At 44.3% G+C, this 19,678-nt stretch overlaps 1 protein-coding gene across 1 annotated transcript in view; it reads right to left on the bottom strand.

The window, feature by feature from the left end:
• Positions 1–19,678, bottom strand: part of ZHX3 (zinc fingers and homeoboxes 3) — a 121,606-nt gene that overhangs the window by 15,608 nt on the left and 86,320 nt on the right.

The raw sequence follows: 19,678 nt of genomic DNA, 5'->3' as shown, positions 1-19,678 counted from the left end.
GTCAAAGGCTGGCTGATTTACTTTTATGTAAACTAATTGTAATGACAGCAATTTCATAAGATACCATGAGAAAAGTGCTTCTGTGATCCTTGCTATTGAAATGTTACCATAATCATCATCACCTTTCTTGATACCAAACTCTCATGCTGTAATGACTAAAATAATAGTAATTCTAATAATGAAATCAAACTATCATCAGTGCTTGGATTTAATATAAAAATGTAGAGAAAATTAAAATCTCTATTCAAATTCTTAGCAAACAAATGCAGCAACCTTTTTTTTTGTTTTTTGTTTGTTTGTTTGTTTTGACAGGCAGAGTGGACAGTGAGAGAGAGAGACAGAGAGAAAGGTCTTCCTTTGCCGTTGGTTCACCCTCCAATGGCCGCCGCGGCCGGCACGCTGCGGCCGGTGCACCGTGCTAATCCGGAGGCAGGAGCCAGGTGCTTCTCCTGGTCTCCCATGGGGTGCAGGGCCCAAGCACTTGGGCCATCCTCCACTGCACTCCCGGGCCAAAGCAGAGAGCTGGCCTGGAAGAGGGGCAACCAGGACAGAATCCAGCGCCCCGACCAGGACTAGAACCCGGTGTGCCAGCGCCATTAGGCGGAGGATTAGACTATTGAGCCACGGTGCCGGCCTCTTTTATTTGTTTATAAACCAAATCCTGATGATCATGATCACAATAAAAATAATTACTACTGGGGCAAGCATTTTGCTAGTGGTAAAGTAACTGTTTGAGCAAATAACCTAGTTTAAAAATGGGCAAAGGATTTCAACAGACGTTTCTCCAAAAAATAATATACAAGTGGTGAATAAAAAAGTGCTCGGTGGAGTGAGTAGTTGGCCTAGCAGTTAAGTTACCACCTGGGATACCCCCATCCCATATCAGGGTTAGGGTTAGTAGGTTTGAGTCTCAGCTATGCCTTTTTTTTTTGGCAGATAGAGCTATAGACAGTGAGAGAGAGACAGAGACAAAGGTCTTCCTTCCGTTGGTTCACTCCCCAAATGACCGCATGGCCAGCACTGCGCCAATCCGAAGCCAGGAACCAGGTGCTTCCTCCTGGTCTCCCATGCAGGTACAGGGGCCAAGCACTTGAACCATCCTCCACTGCCCTCCCGGGCCACAGCAGAGAGCTGGACTGGAAGAGGAGCAATCAGGACTAGAACCCGGCACCCATATGGGATGCCGGCACCACAGGTGGAGGATTAACAAAGTACGCCATGGCACTGGACCCATTAGCTATCCTTTTGATTCTAGCTTCTTGCTAATGTGCCTTCTGAGAGACAGAGGCAACAGCTTAAATCCCTGGGTCCCTGCTACCATATGAGAGACCTGGATTGAGTTCTAGGCTCCCTGCTTTGGCCTGGCCAACCCTTGGCTATTGCAGGCATTTGGGGAGTGAGGCGGTAGGTGAGAATTCTGTCTCTCTGATCCTCAAGTAAGTAAAATAATAACTACTTTTTAAAAAACATGTTCTTTTATTATCTTTGTCTGGTTTTAGAACCATGGTAATGCTGTCTTCGTAAGATAAGTTTGGAAGTATCGCCTCCTCTTCATTTTTTTCTGGAAGAATTTCAGAAGCACTGGTGTCATTTCTTAAATATTGGGTAGAGTACTGGCAGTCCTAGCCAGAGCAATTAGGCAAGGGCAAGAAATAACGGGATCCAAACTGAAAGGGAGGAAGTCAAACTGTCACTGTTTGCAGATGACATGATCTTATATATAGGAAATTCCAAAACTCCACAAAGAAGCTGTTAGAACTAATAAATAAATTTGCCAAATACAAAGTCAACATACAAAAAATCAGTAACATTATATGCCAACAGTAAATCAACTGAGAAAGAAATAAAACAATCCTGGAGTTGGTACTGTGACATACATAGCTGGTAAAGCTGCCGCCTGCAGTGACGGCATGCCATGTGGGTGCCAGTTCGAGTCCTGGCTGCTCCATCCAGCTCTCTGCTATGGCCTGGGAAAGCACTGGAAGATGGCTCAAGTCCTTGGACTCCTGCACCCACGTGGGAAACCCGGAAGAAGCTCCTGGCTCCTGGCTTCGGATCAGCACAGCTCTGGTCACTGTGGCTATTTGAGGAGTGAACCAGTGGATGGAAGACACACCTCTCTCTCTCTCCTCCCTCCCTCCCTCCCTCTGCCTCTCAGTAACTCTGTGTTTCAAATAAATAAATAAATCTTTAAAAAAAAAAGACAAGAAAACAATTCCATTTTCATTAACTACAAAAATACCTAAAAATAAACTTAGGAGGTGAACAATCTCTACAGTGAAAACTATGAATCACTGATGAATGAAATCGAAGAATAAAGAAATGAAGACATATCCTGTGTTCATGGTTAGAAGAATCAATGTCATTAAAATGTGCACACTACAAAACAATTTACAGGCTGGCACCGTGGCTCAATAGGCTAATCCTTCACCTGCGGCGCTGGCACACCTGGTTCTAGTCCTGGTCGGGCACCAGATTCTGTCCCGGTTGCCCCTCTTCCAGGCCAGCTCTCTGCTGTGGCCAGGGAGTGCAGTGGAGGATGGCCCAAGTCCTTGGGCCCTGCACCCCATGGGAGACCAGGAGAAGCACCTGGCTCCTGGCTTTGGATCGGCGCAGCGCGCCGGCTACAGTGGCCACTTGGGGGTGAACCAATGGCAAAGGAAGACCTTTCTCTCTGTCTCTCTCTCTCACTGTCCACTCTGCCTGCAAAAAAAAAAAAAAAAAAAAAAATTTTTTTATAGATACAATGCAATGACTATCAAAATTCAAAGGATATTTCTCACAGAACTCAGAAAAACACTGATAAAATTTGTATAGAACCACAATAGACCCTAAATGACCAAAGAAATTATGAGCAAAAAGAACAAAGCAGGAGGTATAACACTATCTGACTTTAAAACATACTACATAACTATAGTAATTAAAACAGCACAGTGCTGGCATAAAAACAGATCCATAGACAAATTGAACAGCTTAAACCCATGCATCTACACCAAGTGATCTTTGACAATGATGCTAAGAACACACACTGCAGAAAGGATAGTTTTTTTTTTTTTTTCAATAAATGGTACTGGAAAACTGGATATGCTTATACAAAAAATGAAACCAGATCCATCTCTTGTAAACAAGTTATTATCTTTGCCACAGCCAAAAATAACCAATTAGAGAAAGAAATAGAAAGGGAAAAAACCCCATTTACATTAGTAACCAAAGCTGGAAAAGACTCAGAATCAACTGTACAAGTGCAAAAGCTATGACCGTAACTACGAAGCTCTAATAAGAACAAGAAGACCCAAGTCAATGGTGCACCGCAGCATCCCCTGGGAGTGAAGACGTGGGATTGGAGATGTGAGTTCTCTCCAGGTTAACCCCTAAATCCAGTGAACTGCAATCAAAATCAAGATGTCACCAGGTAGAACGAGCACCATAAGATGTTACTGAGAAAATCTAAGTGTTAAACATATGGATATCCAGCATAAGATTCTTTCAATTCTCCAGGATATTTGAAAGTTTTTATTGAAAATTGAGGGGAATACCATTAGGATTTGTGTGTGTGTGTGTGTGTGTGTGTAATTTGAGAAGCTGAATCTTAACTTGAGAAAGAAAAAAATACAAATACCTTTAACATTTTTGAAACGGAACAATGAAGAGGAACTTGTTTTATCAGGTATCAAATATATTTCTTCAAAGATTTATTTATTTATTTGAAATTCAGAGTTACAGAGAGAAGGAGAGGCAGAGGCAGAGGCAGAGGCAGAGAGAGAGAGAGAGAGAGAGAGAGAGAGGTTTTCCATCCAATGGTTCACTCCCCAATTGGCTGCAACGGCCAGAGCTGCACTGATCTGAAGCCAAGAGCCTCTTCTGGGTCTCCCACGCAGGTGCAGGGGCCCAAGGACTTGGGCCATCTTCCACTGCTTTCCCAAGCCATAGCAGAGAGCTGGATCAGAAGAGGAGCTGCCAGGACTCGAACCGGCACCCATATGGGATGCTGGCACTGCAGGTGACAGCTTTGCCAACTACACCACAGCTCCAGCCCCCGTGGCTGGTCCTGTAAACCACTGTCATAGCCTTCAAATGAAATCAAGCGATCTCACCTAAAGAACCTTTTGAATCATAATATCACACACAAGTGGATCAATTTGCACTCATGGTGTCACCACTATGCTAGAAAGGCAGGTTCAGCTGCTCATGCAAGAAAACAAGCTCCTCAAATCAGGACACTTTGTTGCATGTCAGCCTGTCAGGAACCTGTCTGCCTCTGCCTGCCTTCAGAATGAAGGACGCTCTAGGGGTCTCTGGGAGCGTTAAACACCAGAGGACTTGCTCTAAACCACTGCTCCTTGGGCTTCCTTTTGTAAAAATTGGTACTCAGAGCACAATCTTCCTTTTTCATATGGAAACAAAAGGGCTTCTTTTTAAAAGATTTATTTATTTATTTGAAAGGCAGAGTTACAGAGAGAGGAGGACAGAGAAAGAAATCTCCCTTCCACTGATTATCTCCCCAAAATGTCGTAACAGACAGGGCTGGGCCAGGTCAAAGTCAGGAGCCAGGAGCCTCCTCCAGATCTCCCACAAGGGTGCAGGGGTCCAACTACCTGGGCTTCCTCCTCTCCTTTCACAGGGCATTGAAGGGGAGCTGGATCAGAAGTCAAGCCTTTGGGACATGACCTGGTGCTCATATGGCATGCCAGCATCACAGGTGGCGTCTTAACCTGCCATGCCACAATACCATCCTCACAAAGGGGCTTCTTCACACCAGAATGCTTCCTTCTCAACCAAGTAGTTGAAGTGATGTCCTCAAAAAATGGGCATTTACTTCTTTCTGTACTGCACTTATATATTCAACACCTAAAGTAAACGCAATGTATCTATACAAGAAATAAAGAACAGAGTAACAACTACAGAGAAGTTATCCTCTGTTATCAGAAAAAATTGAGTTTATAGAAGCATACTGAGACAAAGAGATTTCACTACTTGTGTCTTAGAGGTTAGTCCTGGAATTGGCAGTGTCACTTTTAACACACTTTGCTGGTCAAAATGAGTTACAGTCCAGTACAACGAGGAGTGGAATCAGACTCCACAAAAGGTCCATCCAGGGAGGAAGGGAATAGGTGGCAGCCATTTTCTGGAGTCCACCTACCACAAGTGGGCATTAAATGACATTAAGGGATTACTGTTAACATTGTTATATGTGATCATGGTATCTTGGTCATGTTTTTTAAAAAGTCCCAATTAATTAGTGCTATACACTGAAGTATTTATGGGAATAATCCATTATAGGAGACTTACTAGAAAAACAAAGCAAAAAAATATAACCCATCAGAAAAAATGGGGGCTAGGAAATAATAAAAGAAGAAATAAATTTGACCATGAATTGACAATTGTCCAAGTTGGACTGGGCTACATATTGTTCATTTTCTCTACTTTTGTGTATATTTAACATTTTTATAATAAAAAACCCAGACTGTTATATAAAAGAAAGCTTTAAATTTGTATTTTTAAAAAGCATTTTGTCTTAAATGTTTCTCTCTTTCCTTCCTTTGGAAAACATTGACTTTGGCTCCATCACCAAATTCAGCCACCCACCTTCCCACTGCCTAAGCCAACCCTAAATAAATCGACCGGCTTTCTGGGAGGTTTCCAGGACCAAACAGAAAACCAAACTCATTTTGATCCCATCACTCAAAGTGTGTCATGGCCCATGAAGCACTTTCACATCCTTCTCAAGCCATCCTCACATCTTCCTGGGTTGGTATTGTTGCCCCTGTGCCGTCTCAGCACCAAGGAGCTGCAGGGCAGGAATGGCGGTGACAGGACCAGTTACACAGTGAATTCCTGCACTGCCAGAGATCCTGACTCTACGGCCTATGCTCTCTGCCAGGCCACATTCACTCTGAACACTAACTAAGCCATAAATGCATTACCTTTATGAAGGGCTTGAAGATTTTACAAAGTGAATTATTCTACTGTTGCTACTTTTTTTTTTTTTAATTAAAAAGGCTTGACAGGGCTATTGTGACCTTTAATATTTATAACATTTTACACTGTCAGAAGAGGAGCTGTATTATTTACTCTTTTGTATGAATAGCAAACTGTGTTACAGTGGGGCTGAGTGATTAGACCAGGGTTAGTTAGTAGGAATCTACAACAAAAAGAGCACAAGGGAAACCATCCCTCCTGAGGAATGTGTGTGGGCAGGACCTTGGCAGTCTAGTGGATTTGCTGGTTGGAGTAGATTTCTGCTGAAAACAAAGGAGTTACAAAGAATTCAAGTCTGTTTCCAATCCCAAATCCTCCAGTGTCAAAGCAATATCAGGGCCACAGTTGGCCTACTTTTGCCCTCCTGATACTAAGTGGTCATAATACTTTCTGCATGTAGTAATCACCATTCAGCTGAGGGCTCAGGGCTAGAGCACTCACTCTACTTGTTTCCCCCTCTAACAATTCTTCTTTTTGTCAAGTCACCAACAGAAATAGCCTGCTCCAATCAGATGTTATCACTTCTAAAGTGAACACTAATTTATTCTTTCTCAAGCTTGGAAAGGTGTTTAAGATATAAATACAGAGGTCCTAGAATTAAAAGGGCTCTAGAGGCCTTATATTCAATGACCCACCTTTCTAAGAAATCCCTTACAAATATCACTTCCAGGTGGTTAGGGTGGTCTATACTTAAATATCCCCAGAGACAGGAGGCTCAGAACTAAAGATACTGAAAAGATGCTTGAAAAATGGATTCTTTTTAAGATTTCTTTTATTTATTTGAAAGATATAGTTACAGAAAGAGGTAGAGACAGAGAGAGAAAGAAGGGTCTTCCATCTGCTGATTCACTCCCTAAATGGCTGCAACAGCCAGAGCAATCCAATCTGAAACCAGGAGCTACTTGCAGGTCTCTCACTTGGGCCATCTTCCACTGCTTTCCCAGACCATAAGCAGGGAGCTGGATTGGCAGTGGAGCAGCCAGGCTTGAACCGACGCTCATATGGGATGCTGGTGCCGCAGTCAGAGGCTTAACCTATTATGCCACAGTGCTGGCCCTCCAGGATTTTTGAGGAAAACACCTGGAAGAATGGTGCTGCCAACAACCAAGATAGCTGTGAAACTGATAAGCTTTGTGCAAAAAGTAAAAGCAAATATCTACTAAGATCAGGGACTCTCTTTCTAGGGGAAAAGCTGGATTCATCTGGTTTGGACACAAGTGTTTCAGAGAATTAATGGGTCAGACTGCTAATGAGCAGGCAGGCTGTGCAATGCCAATATTTCCAAAGAAAAAACCCTGGCCTCTGCCAAAACCTACCCAAACCCACAGAGAAACTACAGAAAGCAGAGGGCTGGGAGAAAACCCAGATACTGTAAGAGCTAAGTGGTCAAAACTTTCAGCTTTGAAGGTGTGAGATAGCTCCTCCAAATTTAAACATAATGAACTGGTATCCAAAATTTAGTTCCAAGTATAAAAGTAAATTAATTTAGGGCAGGCATTTAGCCTAGCAGTTAAGATGCTACATCCCATGTTGGAGTACCTGGTTGGATTCCTGGTTCCTGCTCCTGACTCCAGCTTCCTGCTAATGGAGACCCTGGGAAGCAGCAGTGATGGCTCAAGTGACTGGGCTCCTGTCAGCCACTTGGGAAACCTCAACAGTGTTCCCGGCTCCTAGATTCAGTCCAGCCTCAACTGTTGCAGGCATGTGGGCAGTGAACCAGAGGATGGGAGTTTCTCCCTCTACCTCTCAAATAAATAAATAAAACCTTTTTTTAAATTACTTTATTAACTTTAAAACTAAAAAACTTAGAGTAATATAAATGGCTTGTTTTGAATGTGGTTTTGCTTCTGAAATTACATTTGTTTAGTTTTAATTGAGTTTTTCCAAAGTGGGACAGATAGTTTACTGGCCAAATAGTTTGCATGCTGGTGAGCTTGCTTGAGTCTCTCAAAAACACTTTTAAAAAAGATTTCCGGGGATCACCCCTGTGGATCAATGTTCCTCCTCCTTCCTGTAGGCTGAGCAGTCTGCATTTACGACTTTCTTCAATGACCTCACTACAAGGTCCAGCAACATCTTACACATAAGAAAAGATAATTGGCCGGCACCGTGGCTCAATAGCTAATCCTCCGCCTTGCAGCGCCGGCACACCGGGTTCTAGTCCCAGTCGGGGCACTGGATTCTGTCCCGGTTGCTCCTCTTCCTGTCCAGCTCTCCGCTGTGGCCCAGGAAGGCAGTGGAAGATGGCCCAAGTCCTTGGGCCCTGCACCCGCATGGGAGACCAGGAGAAGCACCTGGCTCCTGGCTTTGGATCGGCACTGTGCGCCGGCCGCAGGGCGCCAGCTGCAGCGGCCATTAGGGGGTGAACCAACGGAAAAGGAAGACCTTTCTCTCTGTCTCTCTCTCTCACTGTCCACTCTGCCTGTCAAAACAAAACAAAACAAAACAAAACAAAACAAAAAGATACTTGATTTCATCCACAGTAAGAGAAATACCCACTCTGATTATTCTGATTCTCTTTACTTATTTTGGAAAAGCTTGAAACATTTCATTACCTGCTAAGTTGGCAAAGGTCTGCAGAAACAAGGACTCACAGTGGGCATGAGATTTGGTAAAACATTTACTGAGAACTACTTAACAGTAACAGAATTATAAATATTGCTTTCCTTTAATTCAGCATTGCTGCCTCCTGGAATGTACCTTGCATATATGCCACACATGTGCTAAATAATATATGGATAAGATAATCAACTATCGGGGCCAGCGCTGTGGTGCAGTAGGCTAAGCCTCTGCCTGGGGTGCCTGCATCCCCTGTGGATACTGGTTTGAGCCCCAGCTGCTCCACTTCTGATCCAGCTCGCTGGAAGATGGCCCAAGTCCTTGGGCCCCTGCACCTGCATAGGAGACCCAGAAGAAACTCCAGGATCCTGGCTTCAGATTGGCCAAGCTCTGGCAGTCGCAGTCATTTGGGGAATGAACCAGTGGATGGAAGACGAATCTCTGTCTTTCCCTCTCTCCTGTCTATAGCTCTGCTTCTCAAATAAATAAATCTTAAAAAAAAAAGAACTGTCAACACTGTAAGAACAAACAATTGGAAATAACCCAATTGCCCACCAGTTGGAGACAATCAAATTAATTTCTGCCTATCTATACAATGGAAAAGTGTGCACTTGTCAAAACGAATGAGGAGAGGCCTGCAATGTGGCATAGTAGGCTAAGCCTCCGCCTGCAGCACCAGCATCCCATATGGGTGGCGGTTTGAGTCCTGACTGCTCCACTTTTTTTGGACAGGCAGAGTTAGACAGTGAGAGAGTGAGTGAGTGAGGGAGTGGGAGTGAGAGTGAGAGTGTGAGAGTGTGTGTGTGTGTGTGAGAGAGAGAGAGAGACAGAGACAGTGAGGGAGAGACAGAGAGAAAGGTCTTCTTTCCGATGGTTCACCCCCCCAAATGGCTGCAATGACTGGTGCACTGCACTGATCCGAAGCCAGGAGCCAAGGCCCAAGCACTTGGGCCATCCTCCACTGCCCTCCCGGGCCACAGCAGAGAGCTGGACTGGAAGAGGGGCAACCGGGACTAGAATCCAGGGTGCCGGCGCCGCAGGTGGAGGATTAGCCAAGTGAGCCACGGCGCCAGCCTCACTGCTCCACTTTCGATCCAGCTCCTTGCTAATATGCCAGGAAAGCAGCAAAGGATTGCCCAAGTCCTTGGCCCCCTACACCTACACGGGAAACTGGGAAGAAGCTCCAGGCTTCAGCTTGGCCCCACCCCACCATTGTAGCCATCTGGGGAGTAAACCAGTGGATGGAAGATCTCTGTCTCTCCCTCTCTATAACTCTGCCTTTCAAATAAATAAATCTTGAAGAAGAAGAGGAAGAAGATCTGGTTGATCATGTAGAGTTCCTTTACCTTTTAAATATGTTACTTACTTGGAAGGCAGAGAGAGTGAGAGTGAGAGAGTGAGAGAGAGTGAGAGATCTTCCATGCACTGATTCACTTCCTATATGGCCACAACAGCCCAGGTTTGGGCCAACACAGAGCCAGGAGTCAGGAACTCCATCTGGGTCTTCCAGGTTGATGGCTAGGGCCCAGGTACTTTGGACCACCTTCTGCTACCTTTCCAGGAGCATTAGCAGGGAGCTGGATGAGAAGTGCAGAGTAGCCAGGGCTCAAATCAGCACTCCTATGTGGAATGTTGATGTCCCAAGAAGTGGCAGCTTAACCTGGGGCACCAAAACTCCCACCCTAAACTTCTTTTTAAAAATAAAATAAGTCATTTTTAAAAGTTAATAAATAAAAGTTGTAGGTGGGCTTTTGGTTTAACTTCTTCAGTGGTATACTTGGGCACTTCACCTATAACTAAATATAATACCTACAAGTAAAAACATTCAATTTGCCTCCTAGCTTAAAGCTATCATTCTAAAACAATTTAGACATACCCAATATGGAAGAATGACCTCTTTTCCATTTAAAAATTACTATAAGTGACCTGTCATGCAGTATTCATTTGAGTATCTCCATGGCCTGGGAGCTCATTAGCACTGTGACAACTCATTATAAAGTTCCTTTCTTACTTGGACCTGTTTCCTTGATTTTAGCTCAGTCTTCAGGACATAGGATAAGTTAACTCTTTTTACTATACAATGAAGTCAACTCTCTTCTCTATATATCACCCATTCACACAACGGATGATCATCATTTCACCCTTTAGTATCCACTTCTGCAATGAAACCATCCTGAATCCATTCCACATTCTTCACTGCCATACATTTCTTTAAATAATTATTTTTGTTTATTTGAAAGGCAGAGATCTTCTACCCTCTAGTTCACTCCCCAAATGCCCACAACAGATGAGGCTGAGCCATGGTGATGCCAGGAGCTTGGAATTCAATCCAGGTCTCCCAAGTGAGTAGCAGGGACCCAACTCCTTGAGCTATTATCTGCTGCCTCCCAGAGTGTGCAGGAACAGGAAGCTGGAATTGGAAGCAAGGCTGGGACTTAGAACCAAGCACTCTGATATGAGCTCCAGGCCTCTGGAGTGGCACCTTAACTGCCTTGCCAAACGCCGGCCCCTCTACTGACCTACTCTTTGAATACATTCTAGTCTGTCCACGTCTCTCTCAAAATGTGACTATCAGAACTGAATGAAGCATTCAACATGTAGCCCAACCAGAAGAGAACGAAATGGAAGCAGTGTTTTCATCATTCTGCTACCACTATGGGTACCATCAGAAATCTATCTACGTACACAAAGTATTTTTGTCTTTTTGCATCTGACTTATTTTACTTAACATAATGCCCTCAAATTTCATCTGTGTTGTTGCACATGTTGGAATAACATTCCAGTGTATGCATATTTCACATTTTCTTTGTCTACTTCTCCACTGAGGGACACTCATGTTGTTTCTGTCTCTTGGCTATTGTAATGTCACAATAAACATGGGAATACAAATACATATTTGAGACTGTTTTTGATTCTTCTGGGTACACGCGGTTTTTTCTTGTTTAAGCTCTCCACACTCCTGTGAGCTGGATGAGCAGCAGCAGACTCAGGGGTATGGATATGTACCTTCATATTTTTGTCCTTGTCGCCAAATTATTCCTATCAATTTTCCCCCAGTCTTTTCTGATGCTTTCTCGGTTCCACTATTTTTCAGTGAATTCACCAGGTCAAATTTCAAATTCATCACTTGTCAAAAGGAAATAAAGTTATTAAACCTTCCCTTTTCCCTCTCTGCTGGAAAAGCTCTCGCTCCCTCACCCAGAGCAGGGTGCCTTGCCCTGGGCAGAGTGAAGCTGCAGGAGCCCAGGGCCTAGTCTCCTGGAAGAGTGAAGGGCTGTGGCTCTGCCTCAGTGGGCCCAGGACAGTTTCAATAATGTTGACTTTATGAATCATGTTTCGAATGCAGCTAGTATTTTATCAGGAAGTTATGTGTTTCTCTTGACAGGTGAGATCAAATACTATTCATTAGTTTGATTAGCCTTATGATTTGTAGCCAGGATATTTCTATGTAAATCTACTTCCAATTTTATGATGCCTAACTAATGGGATTAACTGGATTTGATAAACAAAGATCCACATTTCCACAGGACTCTTCAGGATCATAGTCACTTTCATGTTGTCCTGAGAGGCAACAGACAGAGGTGCTCAGATGGAGCACACACTGGGGGAACACACACTGAGGGTTCTTAGCTCTGTCTCTGAGGAAGCATAGAGCACCGAGGTAACCCAGGGGAAGGAGGCAGAGGCCTGAGCTTCCCAGCCTTCTCTAGGATGTAAAGAAGTAAAAGTAATCACCAGTCACAAAAGAGTGGCTGGCACAGGTGCATGAATACACTCACAAACTCACAGTGATACGTTCAGCAGTGTTGGCAGTCAGTTCACTTCTGTTTTGTAAAACAGTAAACATTTATTTCATTACTGTGAGATTTCAGGAGCCTAAATACAAAGTTTCTTAGAACTTCTCTTGATGTCATATGTTGAAAACTGATATGAGTTGCCTGCCATCATATATTTGGTAAAAGTTGCATTCGTTCATGTTTAACAAAAGGGTTGCTTAGTATTATGTATTGGTTTGTTGCCGCTGTTTCTATGATAACCTTGGACGATAAAATGTCATCTGACTTTACTTAAAACATCACTTAACTCTCATAAAAAGTAGAAAACATCCCCTTAATCGGGCCTCTCCCATCCTCCCTCCTCTGCAACCCCTCCAGCCACCCATTCTCCCACTTGTTCAACCTCCTTGCTCAGTCAGTTTTTGGTGCACTGCCAACTCCATTCTCTCTGCCCATTCTTCCCAAACTACTTGCCCCAAGGTCACCAGTCAAGTGGCTCTTTGGACTCCTTGGCAGCTTTTATGAATCTCAAAGCCATTCAAGACTCAGAGGTTACGACCCACACCTCTGCAATCTTTCCACAAGACAGCAAATTCATCCTGCCCAGGACATTGCAGACTCCTGTAGCCAAGTCACTTTCAAATCACTCTTGTTAACCCTACCCCATCTGCCAAGCTTTAAACCTATCACCTCCCAATCACCCTTGGTCACTGTAGGTTTAAATAAACTATACACATAGTTCCTGCCTCCATCAATCTTGGCATTCATCCCGCCAAAAAATAAGCGAAAAACAAACCAGCAAACAAAACAAAACAAAACAAAAACACAGACCAACAACTAAGCCACTATATTCCACTGCCTAGATTTTCATCTCACATCTCACTACCTTAGTTTGGACTGCTGTAACTAAAATATCAGAGACTGGGTGGCTTATAAAGACCGAAATTTATTTTTCACAGTTCTGAAGGCTGGCAAGTCCAAGGTTGAGGCATAAGCAGATTCTGTATATGGTGAGGGCCTGCTTCCTCATAGTCAGTTGTCACTGATGTGCCCACACAAGGTAGAAGGGACAAAGGAGTTTCTGGGGTTTTACAAGGGGACTAATTCCACTCACAAGGGCTCCCCACCTTCCCAGTTTAATCACACACTGAAAGCTCTGACTCCTAATAACATCACACTGTGGGGTTAGGATTTCAACCTAAGAATTGGGGGTGGTTATTCACTCCATTATATCACACAACCAGATTTCCAAGCAGCTATCTCTGAATCACTCCTGTATCATTCATGCAGCTGCCTCCCTTCTTTCCCTTTTCTGGCTGACATCAAATCCTCTGAATCCAAGAATGATGTTTCCAATGTGACCTAGTTTTCATCATTGGGAGATGCAGTCTACTGGTTAAAGACCTAATCTCTGGATTTAGACAGGCCTGGTTTAGTACTCTGCTACCTATGAACTTTGGAATACTGGGCAAGGTGCTTGTGCCTTTCAAATCTCCATTTCCTCTTCTGTAAATGAAGATAACAGCCTCAATCTCAGGGTTGGTGCAAGAATTACGGTAAGTTCGTAAGTGGCTCAACACTATCCCTGACACATAGGAAGTGCACCATAAGTGATGGCCAGGGCATCACCCTCATACCTTTGTCCTTAATTCAGGCTCTGTCCATTTGGCCTTGAGCACTCTAACAACTCTCCAAGCCCTCAGCCCTCAGCTCTTTCTCTCCTTCATCTATTTCTCACATTGTCACAAGAATTAACAAACTAAGAAACAAATCTCTTCCTATCCCCCCCTTTAAAAAAAAGATTTTATTTATTTATTTGAGAGGTATAGCTACAGACAGAGAGAGGGAGAGACAGCAAGGTCTTCCAGTCACTGGTTCACTCCCCAAATGGCCACAATGGCCGGAGCTGGGCAGATCTGAAACCAGGAACCACAAGCTTCTTCTGGGTCCCCCATGCAGGTGCAGGGGCCCAAGGACTTGGGCCATCTTCTACTGTTTTCCCAGGCCATAGCAGAGAGTTGGATGGGAAGAGGAACAGCTGGGACTCGAACTGGTACCTATATGGGATGCCGGCACTGCAGTTGAAGGCTTAGTCTACTGCACCACAGCACCAGCCCGCAGAAGGGATTTTTTTAAAAAGGTGTGGTAAAATACACATACATCTTTACCATCTTAAACACTTTTAAATGAACAATTCAGTGGCACTAAATATTTTCATACTGTTGTACAAACATCAACACTATCTCCATAACTCTTTTAATCTTATTTATTTATTTATTTGAAAGGCAGTGTTACAGATAGAGGTAGAGACAGAGAGAGAGGTCTTCCATCCACTGGTTCACTCCCCAGATGGCCGAAACGGTCAGAACTGCGCCAATCCAAAGCAAGGAGCCAGGAGCTTCCTCCAGGTCTCCCATGTGGGTGCAGGAGCCCAAGGACTTGGGCCATCTTCCACTGCTTTCCCAGGCCACAGCAGAGAGCTGGATTGGAAGAGGAGCAACCGGGACTAGAACTGGTGCCCATATGGGATGCCGGTGCTTCAGTGCAGGGCTTTAACCTGCTGCGCCACAGCACCAGCCCCTCATTTTGTAAAACTGAAATTTTGTACTCATTAAATAATATCTCCCCATTCTCCCTCTTTTCAGTCCCTGGCAACCACCACTATACTTTCTGTCTCATATTTGACCACTCTAGTTATCTTATATAAGTAGAACTGTGTTCTATAGGTACAATCAACAGGTGAGAAACATCTATATCTATATATCAATCTATATATGAATGAGGGATTTCCTATGGTAACTGGTTCACACTAGCATGGCAGGAAAGAAGTCCGCCCACAGACTGTCTGTAGGCTGGATACTCTGGGATGCCAGTAGCATGACTCAGTTCCAGCATTCGAGAGCCTCAGAACCAGGGAAGTTGAGGCTGTAACTCTCAGTTTGAGGCCATAGGTCTGAGTGTCACCTAGGAGTCTGCTGCTTTAAGTCCTGGTTCAAACAAGTCCCAGCTCTTAGAGCAAAAGAGCAATTCATCTTTTGTAATTATTCTCTTCAACTAGCCAGTTGATGGTGTCTAGCCACACCGAGGCTGGGTCTTCCAAATGAGTCCATTCTGATTCACATGTTAATCTCATTTGGACACACCCTCCCAGACACATCCAAAATAATGCTTTAGGAATTATATAGAATTTGCCTGTTCATAACTGGCTTAACTTACTATAACTTCCTCAAGGTTAATCCATTGTCGCTCCCCCATTCGCGGAGGAACGACACTGGACCCTGCGGTGTTCTTTCTGCCTGGCTCTTCCCGGGTTAGTTGCCATTCCCTCACTGCGGAGGAACGACGCCGTCCTGGGTTAGCTGCCGGCCCCCCACCTCCGCAGAGGGGCGGCACCCCCCACCGCTTTCCCCTCTTCCGCAGAGGAGCGGCACACCGCCGGCCGGCCGGCTCCCTCGGGGGCTGCTCAGATGTTCCTTCAGATGTTCCTGGTGCATGTTGTCTCTCTCCTCCTTTATAGTCCTCTTCCACAAATCCATGCTCTGCTGCCCACACGCCGAGCACGCTGCTCTCCTCCAATCAGGAGCAGGATCAGCTCCTGCCACTTGTTAGTCAAATTGGCGAGGCAGCTGCATGGAAGTTGTTTGGTCTCTCTCTCAGCGCCTTATTGTGGGAGAGCAGATGCATAGAATAAGTCTTAATTCCAGTAACTTAGTCTAATCTCGGTTGCTCCCCACAATCCATGTTGTACTATATGTCAGAATTTCCTTTCTAATAATATTCCCTTGTATGTGTATATCATACTTCATCCATTTATCTGTCAGTGGATACTTGGGTTACTTCTTCTACATTTTGGCATTATGGGAGCCACTTTTTTTTTTTTTTTTTTTTTTTTTTTTTTTTTTTTTTTACAGGCAGAGTGGACAGTGAGAGAGACAGACAGAGAGAAAGGTCTTCCTTTGCCGTTGGTTCACTCTCCAATGGCCGCCGCGGCCGGCGCGCTGCGGCCGGCGCACCGCGCTGATCCGATGGCAGGAGCCAGGAGCCAGGTGCTTCTCCTGGTCTCCCATGGGGTGCAGGGCCCAAGCACTTGGGCCATCCTCCACTGCACTCCCTGGCCTGGCCACAGCAGAGAGCTGGCCTGGAAGAGGGGCAACCGGGACAGAATCCGGCGCCCCGACCGGGACTAGAACCCGGTGTGTCGGCGCCGCTAGGCGGAGGATTAGCCTAGTGAGCCGCAGCGCCGGCCCATTTTGGCATTATGAATAATGTTGTTATGAATATGGATATAAAAATATATCTTCAGGTCCCTGCTATCAGTTTTTGGGGTACATGCCCAGAAGTGAGATTGCTAGATCAATCATATGGCAATTCTGTTTTAATTTTCTTAGAAACTGTACTATTGTTTTCCATTGTGGTTATACTATTTTATATTCCCACCAACAGTGCACAAGGATTCTAATTTTTCCACATTCTTTAAGATTTTTTGGGGGGGCTGGCGCTGTGGCACAGCAGGTTAACACCCTGGCCTAAAGTGCCGGCATCCCATATGGGCGCCAGTTCAAAACCTGGCTGCTCCACTTTCAATCCAACTCTCTGCTATGGCCTGGGAAAGCAGTGGAAGATGGTCCAAGTCCTTGGGCCCCTGCACCCACGTGGGAGACCCAGAAGAAGCTCCTGGCTCCTGGCTTCGGATTGGCGTAGCTCCGGCCATTGCACCCATTTGAGGAATGAACCAGTGGATCAAAGACCACTCTCTCTACCTCTGCCTCTCTGTAACTCTGCCTTTCAAATAAATAAATAAATCTTAGAAAAAAGATTTATTTTTATTTATTTGAAAGGCAGAGTTACAGAGAGGGAGAGGAGGGAGGGGAAGGGAGGGGAGGCGAGGGACAGGAGGGAGGGGAGAGGGGGAGGGGGAAAAAGGGAGAGGCGGAGAAGGAGAGAGGGAGAAAGAGAGAGATCCCATTTGCAGGTTTATTCTCCAAATGGCCAGGAGCCTGGGGACTTTTCCATTCTCCCTCCCATGTGGTTGCAGGGGCCCAAGCACTTGGGTCATTTTCCGCTGCTTTTCCAGGGACATTAGCAGGGAGCTGGATCGGAAGTGAAGCAGCCGGTCTCAAACCAGTGCCCATATGGGATGCCAGCATTGCAGGCTTAACCCGCTATGCCACAATGCCAGTTCCCAATTTTTCCACATTTTACCCAACATTTGTTATTTTTTCTTATTTGGGGGGTATGGTTTGAGAGTAGCCATCATCCTGGGCATGAAGTGGTTTTGAATTTTATTTCCCTAATGACAATAATGTTGAGCTTTTAAAAATGTACTCATTAGACATTTATAGATCTTCTTTGGAGAAATGTCTATTCGAGTTCTTTGTCTATTTTAATTGGGTTGTTTGGTCTTTTTAGTTGTCTTGTTGAGTTGTAGTTGTTTATATATCCTGGTTAATAACTCCTTATTAAATATAAGATTTGCAAATATTTTCTCTCATTTCATGGGCTACTTGTCACTCTGTCCAATGTGTCCATTGATGCACAGAAGTTTACATTTTTTATATAGTCCACATTACTTATTTTTTCTTTTGTTGCCTATGCTTTGGGTGCTATACTTAAGAAATCATTGCTGAAGATTGACTTTAATATATTAAGTGAAAGGCCAGTGCTGTGGTGCAGTAGGTAAAGCCGTCACCTGCAGTGCCGGCACCCCACCTAGTTGGTGGTTTGCGACTCCACATCCAACCCAGCTCTCTTCTATGGCCTGGGAAAGCAGTAGAAGATGGCCTGAGTCCTTGGGCCCCTGTACCCAGCTGGGAGACCTGGAAGAAGCTCTCGGCTCCTGGCTTCAGATGGGCCCAACTCTGGCCGTTGCAACCATTTGGGGAGTGAACCAGTGGATAGAAGATCTCTCTCTGCCTCTGCCTCTCTGTAACTCTGCCTTCCAAATAAATAAATAAATCTTTTTTTAAAAAATCATACATATGGCTTCCATTGTATTTTTCCTGGACAGTACTGTCCTACAGGTTCAAAACTGGAGCCACCAGGCAGCATGGAGAGCAATGGTTGAGATCATGGGATTAAATGATCGTCTGCAAGCTCCCTTCCTCTGTTTATTATTACAGAGTTCAGGGCACAGGAGACCACTATGATTGAGAATAGAGGCTTCTGAGTCAGATAAGCCCAGGCTCTACGACTGGCCCTCTTCCACAAAGAAGCCACTAGCTATAGGTACTCATGTGCCTACTGAGTATTTAAAATGTGGCTAGTATAAATAAAGAAGTTCTATAAGTCTAAGAAACTCATAGTGACCAGATTTCAAAAACAATACAAGAAAAAAGTGAAATATCATTAATAATTTTTTATCAATTACATGTTGATATCTTAATATTTTTGACAGACTAGGTTAAACAATATATTATTAAAATTAATTTGACTTTTTAAAAAAGATTTATTTTGTTTATTTGAAAGACAGAGTTACAGAGAGAGGTAGACACAGAGAGAGAGGTCTTCCACCCACTGGTTCACCCCCCAGATGGCTGCAACAGCCAGAGCTGCGCCAATCCGAAGCAGGGAGCCAGGAGCTTCTTCCAGGTCTCCCACATGGATGCAGGGGCCCAAGGACTTGGGCCATCTTCTACTGCTTTCCCAGGCCATAGCAGGGAGCTGGATCAGAAGTGGAGTAGCCGGGACTAGAACCGGCGCCCATATGGGATGCCGGCGCTTCAGTGCAAGGCTTTAACCCTCTGCGCCACAGCACTGGCCCTGACTTGTTTATTTTTTAATCAACTTAATTGTTTAGAGTAGTTTTAGGTTCAGAGCAAAATTGAGCAGAAGATAGAGTTTTTCCATATACTCCCTGCCCGGACACATGCATAACCTAACCCAATACATTTGCTACCACTGATGAACCTTCTCTGACACACCTCAAGTCTATAGTTTACTTTAGGGTTCGTTCTTGGTTTTATATATTCTATAGGTTGAACAAGTTTACAATGAGATGTATCCTCTATTGCAGTATCTTACACAATGCATTCACTGCCCTAAAAATCATCTGTGCTCTACCTGTTCATCCCTCCCTCCTGTTCCTCCACTCCAGACAACTTCTGATATTTTTACTATCTCCATAGGTTTTGCCTTTTCCAGAAAATCACATAGTTGGAATCGGACAGTAGGTAGTCTTTTCTCGTTGGCTTCTTTTATTTAGTAATATTTAAGTTCCCTCCATTTTTTCATGACTCGTGAGTTCATTTCGTGACTTGTTTATTTTTGCTTTTTAAAATATGGCTCTTAGAACATTTTAAATGACAAGCAGTACACATTATGTTTCTCTTAGTTTGGCACAGGCAGATTTTCACAGTCTGGCATCT

Source organism: Oryctolagus cuniculus, chromosome 11 (genome assembly GCF_051225735.1).
Source record: "Oryctolagus cuniculus isolate XC-2025 breed Fujian yellow rabbit chromosome 11, ASM5122573v1, whole genome shotgun sequence".
NCBI lineage: Eukaryota > Metazoa > Chordata > Mammalia > Lagomorpha > Leporidae > Oryctolagus > Oryctolagus cuniculus.
The sequence above is the reverse complement of the archived record's forward strand: the minus strand, read 5'-3'. Positions and strand labels throughout refer to the sequence as shown.